Genomic DNA, 19,040 nt, shown 5'->3' with positions numbered 1-19,040 from the left:
TATTCAAAAGCCGATAATCAATACATGGTCTCAAAGAGCCGTCTTTTTTTGACACAAAGAAAAAACCGGCTCCTAAGGGAGATGACGATGGACGAATATGTCCCTTTTCCAAGGACTCCTTTATATATTCTCGCATAGCAGCATGTTCAGGCACAGACAGATTAAATAAACGACCCTTTGGGTATTTACTACCCGGAATTAAATCTATAGCACAATCGCACTCACGGTGCGGAGGTAGTGAACCCAGCTTGGGTTCTTCAAAGACGTCACGATAATCAGACAGGAACTCAGGGATTTCAGAGGGAATAGATGATGAAATGGAAACCAAAGGTACGTCCCCATGAGTCCCCCTACATCCCCAGCTCAACACAGACATAGCTCTCCAGTCAAGGACTGGGTTGTGAGACTGCAGCCATGGCAATCCTAGCACCAAATCATCATGTAGATTATACAGCACCAGAAAACGAATAGTCTCCTGGTGATCCGGATTAATACGCATAGTTACTTGTGTCCAGTATTGTGGTTTATTATTAGCCAATGGGGTGGAGTCAATCCCCTTCAGAGGAATAAGAGTCTCCAAAGGCTCTAAATCATACCCACAACGATTGGCAAAGGACCAATCCATAAGACTCAAAGCGGCGCCAGAGTCGATATAGGCGTCCGTGGTAATAGATGACAAAGAGCAAATCAGGGTCACAGACAAAATAAATTTAGACTGTAAAGTGCCAATGGAAACGGATTTATCAAGCTTTTTAGTACGCTTAGAGCATGCTGATATAACATGAGTAGAATCCCCACAATAGAAACACAACCCATTTTTCCGTCTAAAATTCTGCCGCTCGCTTCTGGACAGAATTCTATCACACTGCATGCTTTCTGGCGTCTTCTCAGTGGACACCGCCAGATGGTGCACTGGTTTGCGCTCCCGCAGACGCCTATCGATCTGAATGGCCATTGTCATGGACTCATTCAGACCCGCAGGCACAGGGAACCCCACCATAACATCCTTAATGGCATCAGAGAGACCCTCTCTGAAAGTAGCCGCCAAGGCACACTCATTCCACTGAGTAAGCACAGACCATTTACGGAATCTTTGGCAGTAAATTTCAGCTTCATCTTGCCCCTGCGATAGGGACATCAAAGTTTTTTCTGCCTGAAGTTCCAAATGAGGTTCCTCATAGAGCAACCCCAAGGCCAGAAAAAACGCATCCACATTGCGCAACGCAGGATCCCCTGGTGCCAATGAAAAAGCCCAGTCTTGAGGGTCGCCGCGGAGCAAGGAAATCACAATCCCAACCTGCTGTGCAGGGTCTCCAGCAGAACGAGATTTCAGGGACAAAAATAACTTGCAATTATTTCTAAAATTCTGAAAGCCAGATCTATTCCCTGAGAAGAATTCCGGCAAAGGAATTCTCGGCTCTGATACCGGAGCATGAACAACAAAATCTTGCAAACTTTGTACTTTCGTGGCGAGATTATTCAAACCTGCAGTTACACTCTGAAGATCCATTATAGACAGGTGCACACAGAGCCATTCAAAGATTAGAAGGAGAGAGAAAAAAAAGAAAGACTGCAGCATAGACAGACTGGCAAGTGATCCAATTAAGAGCACAAAAAAAAAAAAAAAAACTCTCAGCAGACTTCTTATTTCTCTCCTTTCTCAGCCAAGGATTTTAACCCTTTAGTGGGCCGGTCAAACTGTCATGATCTCCATGGCCAGAGAACTAGCATAAGCCTATATAGGAACAAGCTCTTGGAAGATGGTAACTGTACTGACCATGAACTAAACCTTACCGCACAACTAGAAGTAGCCAGGTAGCATGTCCTACTTTTTATCCCTATATGCCCAGCGCCGGCCGGAGAACTAAATAATGCTAGCAGAGGGAAATATAAGACCTGACTCACCTCTAGAGAAATGCCCAAAAAGGAGACAGAGGCCCCCCACATATATTGGCGGTGATTTTAGATGAAATAACAAACGCAGCAGGAAAATAGTTTTAGCAAATTTGAGGTCCGCTTTCTAGATAGCAGAAGACAGAAAGCACACTTTCATGGTCAGTAGAAAACCCTAACAAAACACCATCCAGAAATTACTTTAGGACTCTGGCATTAACTCATAATACCAGAGTGGCAATTCCTGATCAACAAGAGCTTTCCAGACACAGTAACGAAACTGCAGCTGTGAACTGGAACCAAAAAACAAAAACAAACAAGGACGAAAGTCCAACTTATCTAGTAGATGTCTGGGAGCAGGAACAAGCACAGAGAGGCTTCTGATAACATTGTTGACCGGCAAGCAACTAACAGAGAAGCCAGGTTATATAGCGACACCCAGATCTGATGAGAACAGGTGAACAGGAAAGATGATGACACAAGTTCAATTCCACCAGTAGCCACCGGGGGAGCCCAGAATCCAAATTCACAACACACGGTATTCCGGAGAATATTGTGTCCGACAGAGGTTCCCAGTTTGTTTCTAGGTTTTGGCGGGCCTTTTGTGCCAGGCTGGGCATTGATTTGTCTTTTTCTTCCGCATTTCATCCTCAGACAAATGGCCAGACCGAGCGAACTAATCAGACTTTGGAAACTTATTTGAGATGCTTTGTGTCTGCTGATCAGGATGATTGGGTGGCTTTCTTGCCATTGGCCGAGTTTGCCCTTAATAATCAGGCTAGTTCGGCTACCTTGGTTTCACCCTTCTTTTGTAATTTTGATTTTCATCCTCGTTTTTCTTCGGGGCAAGTTGAACCTTCTGATTGTCCTGGTGTGGATTCTGTGGTTGACAGGTTGCAGCAGATTTGGGCTCATGTGGTGGACAATTTGGTGTTGTCTCAGGAAGAGGCTCAGCGTTTTGCTAACTGTCGTCGGTGTGTTGGTTCCCGGCTTCGGGTTGGGGATTTGGTCTGGTTGTCTTCCCGTCATGTTCCTATGAAGGTTTCTTCCCCTAAGTTTAAGCCTCGGTTTATTGGTCCTTATAGGATTTCTGAGATTATCAATCCGGTGTCTTTTCGTTTGGCCCTTCCGGCCTCTTTTGCCATTCATAATGTTTTCCATAGATCTTTATTGCGGAAATATGTGGTGCCCGTTGTTCCCTCGGTTGATCCTCCTGCTCCTGTGTTGGTTGATGGGGAGTTGGAGTATGTGGTTGAGAAGAATTTGGTTCTCGCTTTTCGAGGCGGAGGCTTCAGTACCTTGTCAAATGGAAGGGTTATGGCCAGGAGGATAATTCTTGGGTTTTTGCCTTTGATGTCCATGCTGCTGATTTGGTCCGTGCCTTTCATCTGGCTCGTCCTGATCGGCCTGGGGGCTCTGGTGAGGGTTCGGTGACCCCTCTTCAAGGGGGGGGGTACTGTTGTGAATTCTGCTCTTGGGCTCCCTCCAGTGGTTGCTGGTGGTAGTGCAGTTGTCTTGGACTTGTAATCCGGGCAGGTGTTTCTGCTGATTGCAGCTCTATTAGGTATTTAGGTGTGTAGGATCCTTTAATCCATGCCAGTTGTCCATTGTACTTGGAGGGATTGCATCTCTCTCTGGCTCCTCATGCCCTGCTGTCAATTCAGCTAAGATAAGTGTCTGGTTTTTTGTCTCTGTGCACACATGCAGTGTGCTTTGCAATTCAGTGGAATTTATTGTGTTTTTGTCCAGCTTAGACTTTGTTTGGATTTTTCAGTCATGCTGGATTCTCAGGAGATGCAGATATACTTTCAATGTCTTTAGTTAGATGTAGTATATTTGTATTATCTGCTGTGGATATTTTTAGTATTTTAATACTGACCGCTTAGAATTCTGTCCTATCCTTTTCTGTTTAGCTAGAAGTGCCTCTTTTGCTAAACCCTGTTTTTCTGCCTGCGTGTGTTTTTCCTCTTATACTCACAGTCAATATTTGTGGGGGGCTGCCTATCCTCTGGGTTTCTGCTCTGAGGCAAGATAGAATTCCCATTTCCATCTATAGGGGTATTTAGTCCTCCGGCTGTGTCGAGGTGTCTAGGACGTGTTAGGTACATCCCATGGCTACTTCTAGTTGTGGTGTTAGTTTAGGGTTTGCGGTCAGTACAGGTACCACCTACTCCTGAGAAAGTCTCTCATGCGGCTCCATGGTCACCGGATCATAACACCCACCATTATCCACGCAGAGCAGACAGGGATATCACAGCGGTTCCCTAACCGGTGAATCATGTCTCAAGGATGAGCATCTTCTGGCAAGACGAGATCACGAGTTGGTTCCTCCAAGACATCATCTGTCAGCAATGCCGCTGCCATTGCCCATGCAAAAGCACGAAGCACCTTTGCTGAGCAAGAGATAGAATTGAAACTACAACAAGTATCCCTGGATGCAGAAAAAGCACCAACAGGCATGCCTGGATGAAGAGAAAGCACGCCTTGAAGCGGCATTACAGAAACTTGCTATTGAAAAAGAAACAGCAGCTGCCATAGCGGAAGCAAAAGCCTTAGAAGCTGCCATATATTCTGACGATGAACACAACAGACGCAGCAGTGTTCTAGGCCTACAGCAATTTACTCACGATCCATTGCATCATACTGAAGAGAATGTCGATCAACATTCCAAATCAAATGAAGATACAGACCCACAGCTAAAGGCAGAGCATTTTATCAACAAGTCAAGTCAACCAGATTATTCGGACTCCCAGAAAGCCAACTATCAGTCTCACTGCAGCAAGCAACGAAATACACATTGGGATGAGACTGACTACAATAATCTTTCTCCAGAACAGAAGAATCTGTCCCAACTTAAAGAGACTCCCTTCAGAAAGGTACTACAGCAGTTGGACCAAACCAGAGACATCTAACAGGTATGACCGCACACATGCACTCTGACAACACACCATCAGCTGGTATTAGTGCCATCCAAGCCACAGTGGACTTTGCCAAGTTCCTTGCTCGAAGTGAGATGGTCACCAAGGGACTTGTAAAATTCAGTGACCACGCTGAAAACTACAGAGCTTGGCGAGCCTCCTTCCAAAATGCCATCAGAGACATAGGTCTGTCATGTAGTGAAGAAGTGGGTCTCCTGGTAAAATGGCTAGGAAGTGAGTCTGCCGAACACGCAAAGAGAATCAGAGGCATTAATGTAAATCATCCTGATGTCGGCCTCAAAAGAATTTGGAATAGACTTGATGAATGTTATGGCTCAGTAGAGGTAATAGAAAGTACCTTGTTTAAAAGAATAGAAGACTTTCCTCGAATAGCGAACAAGGACTATTCAAAGCTCAGAGAATTAACTGACTTGTTAATGGAGTTGTGTGTAGCAAAAGTAGAAGGATATCTTGTGGGGTTGATATACCTCGACACTGCTAGAGGTGTGAACCTCATAGTTCAAAAACTCCCATATAACCTGCAAGACAAGTGGGTTACATATGGTTCTAGGTATAAACAGATTTACAATGTACGATTTCCTCCATTCAGTGTGTTTGTAGATTTTGTCTCAGAACAAGCAAAAATTAGAAATGATCCTAGCTTTGATTTGACTCAGTCATGTGCCAATACCTCTGTTAGTAAACCTCATAGAACAACTGTAGAGGTCCACAAAACTAACGTTTCCTCCGCAGGTTCAGTTCACAAATAATTCAGCTCCCGTCCAGGAGAAGACAAATCCAAGGACCCAAGCAGACAGTGGCTCTTATACAAGAAGCAACATTCCTTGCTTAAGTGCAGAGCATTCAGAGAAAAGTCATTGGAAGAACGGAAGGCATTCCTTAAGGAGAACCACATCTGCTACAAATGCTGCTCTTCAACATCCCACTTCGCCAGGGACTATGAGGTTAGTGCAAGGTGTGCCGAATGTGATAGCACTGACCATAACTCAGCTCCACACCCTGGACCACCATTGGATACTTGGCCCCAAGTCCAAGAGCATAGCGGGGAGCTGAAGGACTCAAATACTGACACTCCAGCAATTACTTCTAAGTGTACAGAAGTTTGTGGAAATCTCATAGGAGGCAAGTCCTGCTCTAAAATTTCCCTAGTGAGAGTCTACCCAGCAGACGAAAAGGACAAAGCCATCAAAGTATACGCAATTTTAGATGATCAGAGTAACAGGTCAATAGCCAAGTCTGCCTTCTTTGATAGCTTTAACATCAGAGGACCCAGTGCCCCATACTCTTTGAAAACTTGTGCCGGTATAGTAGAGACAGCTGGTAAGAGAGCAACAGGCTACGTAGTCAAGTCTATAGATGGCCAAATGTGTCTGCCCTTACCAACCATATTGGAATGTAACCAGATTCCTGACAACAGGTAAGAGATATGTTGTGAATTTGACTTTTTGGCTCCCTCTTGTGGTCACTAGTGGTATGACTCTGGGATTGTCTTTTTTCGGTTTGGCACTCACCTGGGTCGTTAGTCCAGGGGTGTCGCTATATTAACTTCCTGGATCCTTAGTCCAGTGCCTGGCATCGTTGTAATCAGATCCTTCTGTTGCTCCTGTCTGCTGGTCCTGGCTCTTGCAAAATTAAGCTAAGTCTTGCTTCTTTGTTTTTTGAGTTACTTGCTTTGCTACTATTTTTGTCCAGCTTGTACTAAATGTGATTTCTGACCTTGCTGGAAGCTCTAGGGGGCTGGTGTTCTCCCCCCGGCCGTTAGACGGTTCGGGGGTTCTTGTATATCCAGCGTGGATATTTTAATACTGTTTTTGCTGACCATATAAGTCATCTTACTATATTCTGCTATTAGCTAGTGGGCCTCTCTTTGCTAAATACATAGCTCATTCTTATGTTTGTCTTTTCCTCTTACCTCACCGGTATTATTTGTTGGGGGCTTGTATCCAACTTTTGGGGTCTTTTCTCTGGAGGCAAGAAAGGTCTTTCTTTTCCCTTCTAGGGTTAGTTAGTTCCCCGGCTGGTGCGAGACGTCTAGAACCAACGTAGGCACGTTCCCCGGCTACTTCTATTTGTGGTGCTAGGATTAGATATATGGTCAGCCCAGTTACCACTGCCCTATGAGCTGTTTTTTTTGTGTTTGCAGACTTTGTATTGATTCCTGAGACCCTCTGCCATTGGGGTCATAACAGTATGCCAGGCCTACATTGAATGTTTAACCCCTTCACCCCCAAGGGTGGTTTGCACGTTAATGACCGGGCCAATTTTTACAATTCTGACCACTGTCCCTTTATGAGGTTATAACTCTGGAACGCTTCAACGGATCTTGGCGATTCTGACATTGTTTTCTCGTGACATATTGTACTTCATGATAGTGGTAAAATTTCTTCGATATAACTTGCGTTTATTTGTGAAAAAAACGAATATTTGGCGAAAATTTTGAAAATTTCGCAATTTTCCAACTTTGAATTTTTATGCCCTTAAATCACAGACATATGTCACGCAAAATACTTAATAAGTAACATTTCCCACATGTCTACTTTACATCAGCACAATTTTGGAACAAAATTTTTTTTTGTGACGGAGTTATAAGGGTTAAAAGTTGACCAGCAATTTCTCATTTTTACAACACCATTTTTTTTTAGGGACCACATCTCATTTGAAGTCATTTTGAGGGGTCTATATGATAGAAAATACCCAAGTGTGACACCATTCTAAAAACTGCACCCCTCAAGGTACTCAAAACCACTTTCAAGAAGTTTATTAACCCTTCAGGTGTTTCACAGGAATTTTTGGAATGTTTAAATAAAAATAAACATTTAACTTTTTTTCACACAAAATTTGTTTCAGCTCCAATTTGTTTTATTTTACCAAGGGTAACAGGAGAAAATAGACCCCAAAATTTGTTGTACAATTCATCCTGAGTACGCTGATACCCCATATGTGGGTGTAAACCATTGTTTGGGCGCAGGGCAGAGCTCGGAAGGAAAGGAGCGCCATTTGACTTTTCAATGCAAAATTGACTGGAATTGAGATGGGACGCCATGTTGCATTTGGAGAGCCCCTGATGTGCCTAAACATTGAAACCCCCCACAAGTGACACCATTTTGGAAAGTAGACCCCCTAAGGATCTTATCTAGATGTGTGGTGAGCACTTTGACCCAACAAGTGCTTCACAGAAGTTTATAATGCAGAGCCGTAAAAATAAAAAATCATATTTTTTCACAAAAATGATCTTTTCGCCCCCAATTTTTTATTTTCCCAAGGGTAAGAGAAGAAATTGGACCCCAAAAATTGTTGTGCAATTTGTCCTGAGTACGCTGATACCCCATATGTGGGTGTAAACCATTGTTTGGGCGCAGGGCAGAGCTCGGAAGGGAAGGAGCGCCATTTGACTTTTCAATGCAAAATTGACTGGAATTGAGATGGGACGCCATGTTGCGTTTGGAGAGCCCCTGATGTGCCTAAACATTGAAACCCCCCACAAGTGACACCATTTTGGAAAGTAGACCCCTTAAGGAACTTATCTAGATGTGTGTTGAGCACTTTGACCCAACAAGTGCTTCACAGAAGTTTATAATGCAGAGCCGTAAAAATAAAAATCATATTTTTTCACAAAAATGATCTTTTCGCCCCCATTTTTTTATTTCCCCACGGGTAAGAGAAGAAATTAGACCACAAAAGTTGTTGTGCAATTTGTCCTGAGTACGACGATACCCCATATGTGGGGGTAAACCACTGTTTGGGCGCATAGCAGAGCTCGGAAGGGAAGGAGTGCTATTTTACTTTTCAATGCAAAATTGACTGGAATTAAGATGGGATGCCATGTTGCGTTTGGAGAGCCCCTGATGTACCTAAACATTAAAAAACCCCACAAGTGACACCATTTTGGAAAGTAGACCCCCTAAGGAACTTATCTAGATGTGTTTTGATAGCTTTGAACCCCCAAGTGTTTCACTACAGTTTATAACGCAGAGCCATGAAAATAAAAATTATTTTTTTTTTTCACAAAAATGATTTTTAGCCCCCAGTTTTGTATTTTCACAAGGGTATCAGGATAAATTGGACCCCAAACTTTGTTGTCCAATTTGTCCTGAGTACGCTGATACCCCATATGTGGGGGGGAACCACTGTTTGGGTGCATGACAGAGCTCGGAAGGGAAGGAGTGTCATTTGGAATGCAGACTAAAATGGATTGGTCTGCAGGCGTCACGTTGAATTTGCAGAGCCCCTGATGTACCCAAACAGTACAAACCCCCCACAAGTGACCCCATATTGGAAACTAGACCCCCCAAGGAACTTATCTAGATGTGTTGTGAGAACTTTGAACCCCCAAGTGTTTCACTACAGTTTATAACGCAGAGCCGTGAAAATAAAAATTCTTTTTTTTTTTTCACAAAAATGATTTTTTAGCCCCCAGTTTTGTATTTTCACAAGGGTATCAGGATAAATTGGACCCCAAAAGTTGTTGATCAATTTGTCCTGAGTACGCTGATACTCCATATGTGGGGGAGAACCACTGTTTGGGCGCATGACAGAGCTCGGAAGGGAAGGAGCGCCATTTGGAATGCAGACTTAAATGGATTGGTCTGCAGGCGTCACGTTGCATTTGCAGAGCCCCTGATGTACCCAAACAGTACAAACCCCCCACAAGTGACCGCATATCGGAAACTAGACCCCCCAAGGAACTTATCTAGATGTGTTGTGAGAACTTTGAACCTCCAAGTGTTTCACTACAGTTTATAACGAAGAGCCGTGAAAATAAAAATTCTTTTTTTTTTCACAAAAATGATTTTTTAGCCCCCAGTTTTGTATTTTCACAAGGGTATCAGGATAAATTGGGCTCCAAAAGTTGTTGTCCAATTTGTCCTGAGTACGTTGATACCCCATATGTGGGGGGGAACCACTGTTTGGGTGCATGACAGAGCTCGGAAGGGAAGGAGCGTCATTTGGAATGCAGACTTAAATGGATTGGTCTGCAGGCGTCACGTTGCATTTGCAGAGCCCCTGATGTACCCAAACAGTACAAACCCCCCCCAAGTGACCCCATATTGGAAACTAGACCCCCAAAGTAACTTATCTAGATGTGTTGTGAGAACTTTGAACCCCCAAGTGTTTCACTACAGTTTACAACGCAGAGCCGTGAAAATAAAAAATCTTTTTTTTCCCACAAAACTTATTTTTTGGCCCCCAGTTTTGTATTTTCCCAAGGGTAGCAGGAGAAATTGGACCCCAAAAGATGATGTCCAATTTGTCCTGAGTACGCTGATACCCAATATGTTGGGGTAAACCCCTGTTTGGGCACACGGGAGAGCTCTGAAGGGAAGGAGCACTGTTTTCCTTTTTCAACGCAGAATTGGCTGGAATTCAGATCGGATGCCATGTCCCGTTTGGAGAGCCCCTGATGTGCCTAAACAGTGGAAACCCCCCAATTATAACTGAAACCCTAATCCAAACACATCCCTAACCCTAATCCCAACGGTAACCCTAACCACTCCTCTAACCCAGACACACCCAACCCTATTCCCAACCGTAAATGTAATCCAAACCCTAACCCTATCTTTAGCCCCAACTCTAACTGTAGCTCCAACCCTAACCCTAGCCCTAACCCTAGCAATAACCCTAGTCCTATCACTAGCCCTAACACTAGCCGTAACACTAGCCCTAACCCTAGCCCTAACCCTAGCCCTAACCCTATCCCCAACCCTAGCCCTAACCCTAGCCCTAACCCTATCCCCAACCCTAACCCTAGCCCTAACCCTAGCCCCAACCCTAGCCCTAACCCTAGTCCTAACCCTTGCCCTAACCCTAGCCCTAACTCTAGTCCTAACTCTAGCCCTAACCCTAGCCCCAACCCTAGCCCTAACCCTTGCCCTAACCCTAGTCCTAACTCTAGCCCTAACCCTAGCCCCAACCCTAGCCCTAACCCTAGCCCTAACCCTAACCCTAGCCCTAACCCTAGCCCTAACTCTAGTCCTAACTCTAGCCCTAACCCTAATGGGAAAATGGAAATAAATACATTTTTTAAATTTTTTTATTTTTCCCTAACTAAGCGGGTGATGAAGGGGGGTTTGATTTACTTTTATAGCGGGTTATTTAGCGGATTTTTATGATTGGCAGCCGTCACACACTGAAAGACGCTTTTCATTGCAAAAAATATTTTTTGCGTTACCACATTTTGAGAGCTGTAATTTTTCCATATTTGAGTCCACAGAGTCAAGTGAGATCTTGTTTTTTGCGGGACGCGTTGACGTTTTTATTGGTAACATTTTCGGACACGTGACATTTTTTGATCGCTTTTTATTCCGATTTTTGTGAGGCAGAGTGATCAAAAACCAGCTATTCATGAATTTCTTTTGGGGGAGGCGTTTATACCGTTCCGTGTTTGGTAAAATTGATAAAGCAGTTTTATTCGTCGGGTCAGTACGATTACAGCGATATCTCATTTATATCATTTTTTTATGTTTTGGCGCTTTTATACGATAAAAACTATTTTATAGAAAAAATAATTATTTTGGTATCGCTTTATTCTCAGGACTATAACTTTTTTATTTTTTTGCTGATGATGCTATATGGCGGCTCGTTTTTTGCGGGACAAGATGACGTTTTCAGCGGTACCATGGTTATTTATATCCGTCTTTTTGATCGCGTGTTATTCCACTTTTTGTTCGGCGGTATGGTAATAAAGCGTTGTTTTTTGCCTCGTTTTTTTTTTTTTTTTCCTTACGGTGTTTACTGAAGGGGTTAACTAGTGGGCCAGTTTTATAGGTCGGGTCGTTACGGACGCGGCGATACTAAATATGTGTACTTTTATTGTTTTTTTTATTTTATTTAGCTAAAGAAATGTATTTATGGGAATAATTTTTTTTTTTTTTTCTTTATTTAGGATATTTTTTTTATTTTTTTTTTATACACATGTGGGGAATTTTTTTTTTTACTTTTTTACTTTGTCCCAGGGGGGGACATCACAGATCATTGATCTGGCAGTGTGCACAGCACTCTGCCAGATCTGCGATCTGCTGTGCAGGGCTGCAGGCTTACCAAGCGTCTGCTCTGAGCAGACACTCGGTAAGCCACCTCCCTCCCTGCAGGACCCGGATGCCGCGGCCATCTTGGATCCGGGACCTGCGGCGAGGAGGGAGGTAGGAGACCCTCAGAGCAACGCGATCACATCGCGTTGCTCCGGGGGTCTCAGGGAAGCCCGCAGGGAGCCCCCTCCCTGCGCGATGCTTCCCTATACCGCCGGTACACCGCGATCATGTTTGATCGCGGTGTGCCGGGGGTTAATGTGCCGGGGGCGGTCCGTGACCGCTCCTGGCACATAGTGCCGGATGTCAGCTGCGATAGTCAGCTGACACCCGGCCGCGATCGGCCGCGCTCCCCCCGTGAGCGCGGCCGATCGGCTATGACGTACTATCCCGTCGAGGGTCAGATAGGCCCAGGTCACCTCGACGGGATAGTACGTCCAAGGTCACAGAGGGGTTAATGCATTGCAGAAGTGGGAAGGAAGGAAATTCTGAATTTTTTTTTTTTCCTCTCTTCCTCCCCTTTACCTCTGAGTGGCTTGAGCTTGCTGCAGACATGAATGTCCAGACCTTGATTACAAGTGTGGACCAGCTTGCTGCTCGTGTGCAAAGCATACAAGATTTTGTTACCAGTAGTCCTATGTCTGAACCTAAAATACCTATTCCTGAACTGTTTTCTGGAGACCGATTTAAGTTTAGGAATTTCAGGGATAATTGTAAATTGTTTCTATCTCTGAGACCCCGTTCATCTGGAGACTCAGTTCAGCAAGTTAAAATTGTTATCTCTTTTTTACGGGGCGACCCTCAGGATTGGGCTTTCTCGCTAGCGCCAGGAGATCCGGCATTGGCAAATATTGATGCGTTTTTTCTGGCACTCGGATTGCTTTACGAGGAACCCAATCTTGAGGTTCAGGCAGAAAAAGCCTTGCTGGCTATTTCTCAGGGCCAGGATGAAGCTGAAGTGTATTGCCAAAAATTTCGGAAATGGTCCGTGCTTACTCAGTGGAATGAGTGTGCTCTGGCCGCAAACTTCAGAAATGGCCTTTCTGAAGCCATTAAGAATGTGATGGTGGGTTTCTCCATTCCTTCAAGTCTGAATGATTCCATGGCGCTGGCTATTCAAATTGACCGGCGTTTGCGGGAGCGCAAAACCGCTAATCCTCTGGTGGTGTTGTCTAAACAAACACCTGATTTGATGCTATGTGATAGAATTCAGACCAGAAATGAGCGGAAAAATCATAGACGTCAGAATGGGTTGTGTTTTTACTGTGGTGATTCTACACATGTTATATCAGCATGCTCTAAACGCCTAACAAGGGTTGTTAGTCCTGTCGCCATTGGTAATTTGCAACCTAAATTTATTTTGTCTGTGACTTTAATTTGCTCATTGTCCTCTTACCCTGTTATGGCGTTTGTGGATTCAGGTGCTGCCCTGAGTCTTATGGATCTGTCATTTGCCAAGCGCTGTGGTTTTGTTCTTGAGCCGTTGGTTAATCCTATCCCTCTGAGGGGTATTGATGCTACGCCATTGGCGGAAAATAAACCGCAGTTTTGGACACAGGTAACCATGTGCATGACTCCTGAACATCGGGAGGTGATTCGTTTTCTTGTTCTGCATAAAATGCATGATTTGGTCGTTTTGGGTTTGCCATGGTTACAGACTCATAATCCAGTCTTGGATTGGAAGGCAATGTCTGTGTCAAGTTGGGGCTGTCAGGGTATTCATGGTGATTCCCCGCCGGTGTCTATTGCTTCCTCTACTCTTTCGGAAGTTCCTGAGTATTTGTCTGATTATCAGGATGTGTTCAGCGAGTCCAGGTCCAGTGTTCTGCCTCCTCATAGGGACTGTGACTGTGCCATAGATTTGATTCCAGGTAGCAAATTTCCTAAGGGAAGACTATTTAAACTGTCTGTACCTGAGCATACCGCAATGCGTTCGTATATCAAAGAATCTCTGGAGAAGGGGCATATCCGTCCTTCCTCTTCCCCTCTTGGTGCGGGATTCTTTTTTGTGGCCAAGAAGGACGGATCTTTGAGACCTTGTATTGACTATCGGCTTTTGAATAAAATCACTGTTAAATTTCAGTATCCTTTGCCTCTGTTGTCAGACTTGTTTGCCCGAATTAAAGGTGCCAAGTGGTTCACCAAGATAGATCTTCGTGGTGCGTACAACCTTGTGCGCATTAAGCGAGGAGATGAATGGAAAACCGCGTTTAATACGCCCGAAGGTCATTTTGAGTACTTGGTGATGCCTTTTGGGCTCTCTAATGCTCCTTCAGTGTTTCAGTCCTTTATGCATGATATTTTCCGGAAGTATCTGGATAAATTTATGATCGTTTATCTGGATGATATTCTGTTTTTTTCTGATGACTGGGACTCGCATGTAGAGCAGGTCAGGATGGTGTTTCAGGTTTTGCGTGAGAATGCTTTATTTGTTAAGGGCTCAAAGTGTCTCTTTGGAGTACAGAAGGTTCCCTTTTTGGGGTTTATTTTTTCCCCTTCTGCGGTGGAGATGGACCCAGTCAAGGTCCGTGCTATTCATGATTGGACTCAAACCACGTCAGTTAAGAGTCTTCAGAAGTTCTTGGGTTTTGCTAACTTCTACCGTCGTTTTATTGCTAATTTTTCTAGCATTGCTAAACCTTTGACGGATATGACCAAGAAAGGTTCTGATGTTGCTAACTGGGCTCCTGCAGCCATGGAGGCTTTCTAGGAGTTGAAGCGCCAGTTTACTTCGACGCCTGTTTTGTGCCAGACTGATGTCTCACTTCCCTTTCAGGTTGAAGTGGATGCTTCTGAGATTGGGGCAGGGGCCGTTTTGTCGCAGAGAGGCCCTGGTTGCTCTGTGATGAGACCTTGTGCCTTTTTCTCGAGGAAGTTTTCGCCTGCTGAGCGGAATTATGATGTTGGCAATCGGGAGTTATTGGCCATGAAGTGGGCATTTGAGGAGTGGCGTCATTGGCTCGAGGGTGCTAAGCATCGTGTGGTGGTCTTGACTGATCACAAAAATTTGATGTATCTCGAGTCTGCTAAACGCCTGAATCCTAGACAGGCCCGCTGGTCATTGTTTTTCTCCCGTTTTGACTTTGTGGTCTCGTATTTACCAGGTTCAAAGAATGTGAAGGCTGATGCTCTTTCAAGGAGCTTTGTGCCTGACTCTCCGGGAGTCGCAGAACCAGTTGGTATTCTTAAAGAGGGAGTTATCTTGTCAGCCATTTCTCCGGATTTGCGACGTGTGTTGCAGAGATTTCAGGCTGGTAGACCTGACTGTTGTCCACCTGACAGACTGTTTGTTCCTGATAAGTGGACCAGCAGAGTCATTTCCGAGGTTCATTCCTCGGTGTTGGCAGGGCATCCGGGAATTTTTGGCACCAGAGATCTGGTGGCTAGGTCCTTTTGGTGGCCTTCCTTGTCACGGGATGTGCGGTCGTTTGTGCAGTCCTGTGGGACTTGTGCTCGAGCTAAGCCTTGCTGTTCGCGCGCCAGCGGGTTGCTCTTGCCCTTGCCTGTCCCGAAGAGGCCTTGGACACACATTTCCATGGATTTCATTTCAGATCTCCCGGTGTCTCAGGGCATGTCTATCATCTGGGTGGTATGTGATCGCTTTTCTAAGATGGTCCATTTGGTACCTTTGCCTAAGCTGCCTTCCTCTTCCGATCTGGTTCCTGTGTTCTTTCAGAATGTGGTTCGTTTACACGGCATTCCTGAGAATATTGTGTCTGACAGAGGATCCCAGTTTGTTTCCAGGTTCTGGCGATCCTTTTGTGCTAGGATGGGCATTGAGTTGTCGTTTTCGTCTGCCTTTCATCCTCAGACTAATGGACAAACGGAGCGAACTAATCAGACTCTGGAGGCTTATTTGAGGTGTTTTGTTTCTGCGGATCAGGATGATTGGGTGACCTTCTTGCCGTTGGCTGAGTTTGCCCTTAATAATCGGGCTAGTTCCGCTACATTGGTTTCGCCATTTTTCTGCAACTCTGGTTTCCATCCTCGTTTTTCCTCGGGACATGTGGAGCCTTCTGACTGTCCTGGGGTAGATTCTGTGGTGGATAGGTTGCAGCAGATCTGGAATCATGTGGTGGACAACTTAAAGTTGTCACAAGAGAAGGCTCAGCGTTTTGCCAACCGCCGCCGCGGTGTGGGTCCCCGACTTCATGTTGGGGATTTGGTATGGCTGTCTTCTCGATTTGTTCCTATGAAGGTCTCCTCTCCTAAATTTAAGCCTCGCTTCATCGGTCCTTATAAGATATTGGAAATCCTTAATCCTGTGTCCTTTCGCTTGGATCTTCCTGTGTCGTTTGCCATTCACAACGTGTTCCATAGGTCTTTGTTGCGGCGGTACGTTGTACCCGTGGTTCCTTCTGTTGAGCCTCCTGCTCTGGTGTTGGTTGAGGGCGAGTTGGAGTACGTGGTGGAGAAGATCTTGGATTCTCGTCTCTCCAGGCGGAGGCTTCAGTATCTGGTCAAGTGGAAGGGCTATGGTCAGGAGGATAATTCCTGGGTGGTTGCCTCTGATGTGCATGCGGCCGATTTAGTTCGTGCCTTTCACGCTGCTCATCCTGATCGCCCTGGTGGTCTTGGTGAGGGTTCGGTGACCCCTCCTTAAGGGGGGGGTACTGTTGTGAATTTGACTTTTTGGCTCCCTCTTGTGGTCACTAGTGGTATGACTCTGGGATTGTCTTTTTTCTGTTTGGCACTCACCTGGGTCGTTAGTCCAGGGGTGTCGCTATATTAACTTCCTGGATCCTTAGTCCAGTGCCTGGCATCGTTGTAATCAGATCCTTCTGTTGCTCCTGTCTGCTGGTCCTGGCTCTTGCAAAATTAAGCTAAGTCTTGCTTCTTTGTTTTTTGAGTTACTTGCTTTACTACTATTTTTGTCCAGCTTGTACTAAATGTGATTTCTGACCTTGCTGGAAGCTCTAGGGGGCTGGTGTTCTCCCCCCGGCCGTTAGACGGTTCGGGGGTTCTTGTATATCCAGCGTGGATATTTTAATAGGGTTTTTGCTGACCATATAAGTCATCTTACTATATTCTGCTATTAGCTAGTGGGCCTCTCTTTGCTAAATACCTAGCTCATTCTTATGTTTGTCTTTTCCTTTTACCTCACCGGTATTATTTGTTGGGGGCTTGTATCCAACTTTTGGGGTCTTTTCTCTGGAGGCAAGAAAGGTCTTTCTTTTCCCTTCTAGGGTTAGTTAGTTCTCCGGCTGGCGCGAGACGTCTAGAACCAACGTAGGCACGTTCCCCGGCTACTTCTATTTGTGGTGCTAGGATTAGATATATGGTCAGCCCAGTTACCACTGCCCTATGAGCTGGTTTTTTGTGTTTGCAGACTTTGTATTGATTCCTGAGACCCTCTGCCATTGGGGTCATAACAGAGATACCAACACCTGTGGCATCTTATCATCCTCATCTGAAGCGTATAGAACGCCTGATTCCCAGCCTTGACCCAGAGCCTCAAATAGTCTTACTCCTTGGGAGAGATATTCTATGAGTCCACAAGGTTAGACAGCATATCATTGGCTCTCACAATGCTCCATATGCCCAGAGACATGACCTTGGATGGGTCATTGTAGAGAGGCCTGTTTAGGAGGAGCACAGAAACCGACAATGGTCAACAACATGCTTACCACTGGGGTTGAGCGAAACGGATCGGACAAATTCAAAAATCGCCGACTTTCGGCAAAGTCGGGTTTCATGAAACCCAACACGATCCCAGGGTGGGATCGGCCATGCAGTCGGCGATCTTCGTGCCAAAGTCGTGTTTCGTATGACGCGTTCAGCGCCATTTCTCAGCCAATGAAGGATGACGCAGAGTGTGGGCAGCGTGATGACATAGGTCTCGGTCCCCACCATCTTAGAGAAGGGCATGACAGTGATTGGCTTGCTTTCTGCGGCGTCACAGGGGATATAAAGGGGTGTGCACACCGACCGCCATCTTACTTCTGCCGATCTTAGCATAGGGAGAGATTGCTGCAGCTTCGTCAGAAGAAGGGCTATAGTTAGGGAGGGAAGATTAACCACCAAACCGCTTGTGCTGTAGCGATTTCCACTGTCCATCACCACCTTTGTTTTGCAGGGACAGTGGAGGCTATATCTTTGTGCATCAGCTCTGTAGATTATTAGGCTACCTTATAAGGCTCCCTGATAGCTGCATTGCTGTTTGCACCGCTGCTGTGCAAACCAACTGCTTTTTTAAAAGCAAAAATCCTGTTGCTCCTTTCTGCAGTTATCTTGTTTATTTGTCCACACTTTTGTGTGCAGCAGTCCTTTTTGTTGCTGCCATACTTGTCCTGAGATCATTGTAGGGAGATTGAAATTGTACTACAGTCCTTGGATTTCTTTCAGATATCTTCCAGCCACTTTCTGCCACTTACATTGTGTTGTGTTACACGCTGTTCCTGAGTTGTGGTGCCGTCTCCCCCCAAAAAAAGGGAGATCCAAAGTGTCACAAAGTGGATATACTTCTGTCCTGTTAGTTTGTCGTATATCAGCCAGCCACGTTCTGCCACTTACATTGTGTTGTGTTACACACTGTGCCTGAGTTGTGGTGCTGTCTCCCCCCCAAAAAAGGGAGATTGAAAATCTCACAAAGTGGATCTACCTCAGTCCTCTTAGTTTGTGGTGTATCAGCCAGCCACTTGCTGCCACTCACATTGCGTTGTAAAATACACAGGGCCTGAGTTTGGGTTTAGTCTCCCCCCAAAAAAAAGTGAGATTGAAATTCTCACAAAGTGGATATACCTCAGTCCTCTTAGTTTGTGGTGTATCAGCCAGCCACTTGCTGCCACTCACATTGCGTTGTTAAATACACTGGGCCTGAGTTTGGGTTTCGTGTCCAAAAAAAAAAAGTGAGATTGAAATTCTCACAAAGTGGATATACCTCAGTCCTCTTAGTTTGTGGTGTATCAGCCAGCCACTTGCTGCCACTCACATTGTATTGTAAAATACACAGGGCCTGAGTTTGGGTTCAGTCTCCCTCCAAAAAAAGTGAGATTGAAATTCTCACAAAGTGGATATACCTCAGTCCTCTTAGTTTGTGGTGTATCAGCCAGCCACTTGCTGCCACTCACATTGCGTTGTAAAATACACAGGGCCTGAGTTTGAGTTCAGTCTCCCCCCAAAAAAAGTGAGATTGAAAATCTCCTAAGTTGATATACCTCAGTCCTCTTAGTTTGTGGTGTAT

General features: G+C 45.1%; 1 protein-coding gene across 1 annotated transcript in view; it reads left to right on the top strand.

The window, feature by feature from the left end:
- The first annotated feature begins 4,663 nt into the window (after positions 1–4,663).
- The window catches only part of C3H1orf216 (chromosome 3 C1orf216 homolog), a 172,425-nt gene continuing 158,048 nt past the window's right edge, over positions 4,664–19,040 (top strand). The window contains exon 1 of the mRNA XM_077299596.1: positions 4,664–4,808. The gene's annotated coding sequence lies outside the window, so the exon portion shown is untranslated. The remainder of the gene's footprint in view (positions 4,809–19,040) is intronic.

The sequence above is a fragment of the Ranitomeya variabilis genome, chromosome 3 (assembly GCF_051348905.1).
Source record: "Ranitomeya variabilis isolate aRanVar5 chromosome 3, aRanVar5.hap1, whole genome shotgun sequence".
NCBI lineage: Eukaryota > Metazoa > Chordata > Amphibia > Anura > Dendrobatidae > Ranitomeya > Ranitomeya variabilis.
Note: the sequence above shows the minus strand (reverse complement) of the source record. Positions and strands in the feature narration are given on the sequence as shown.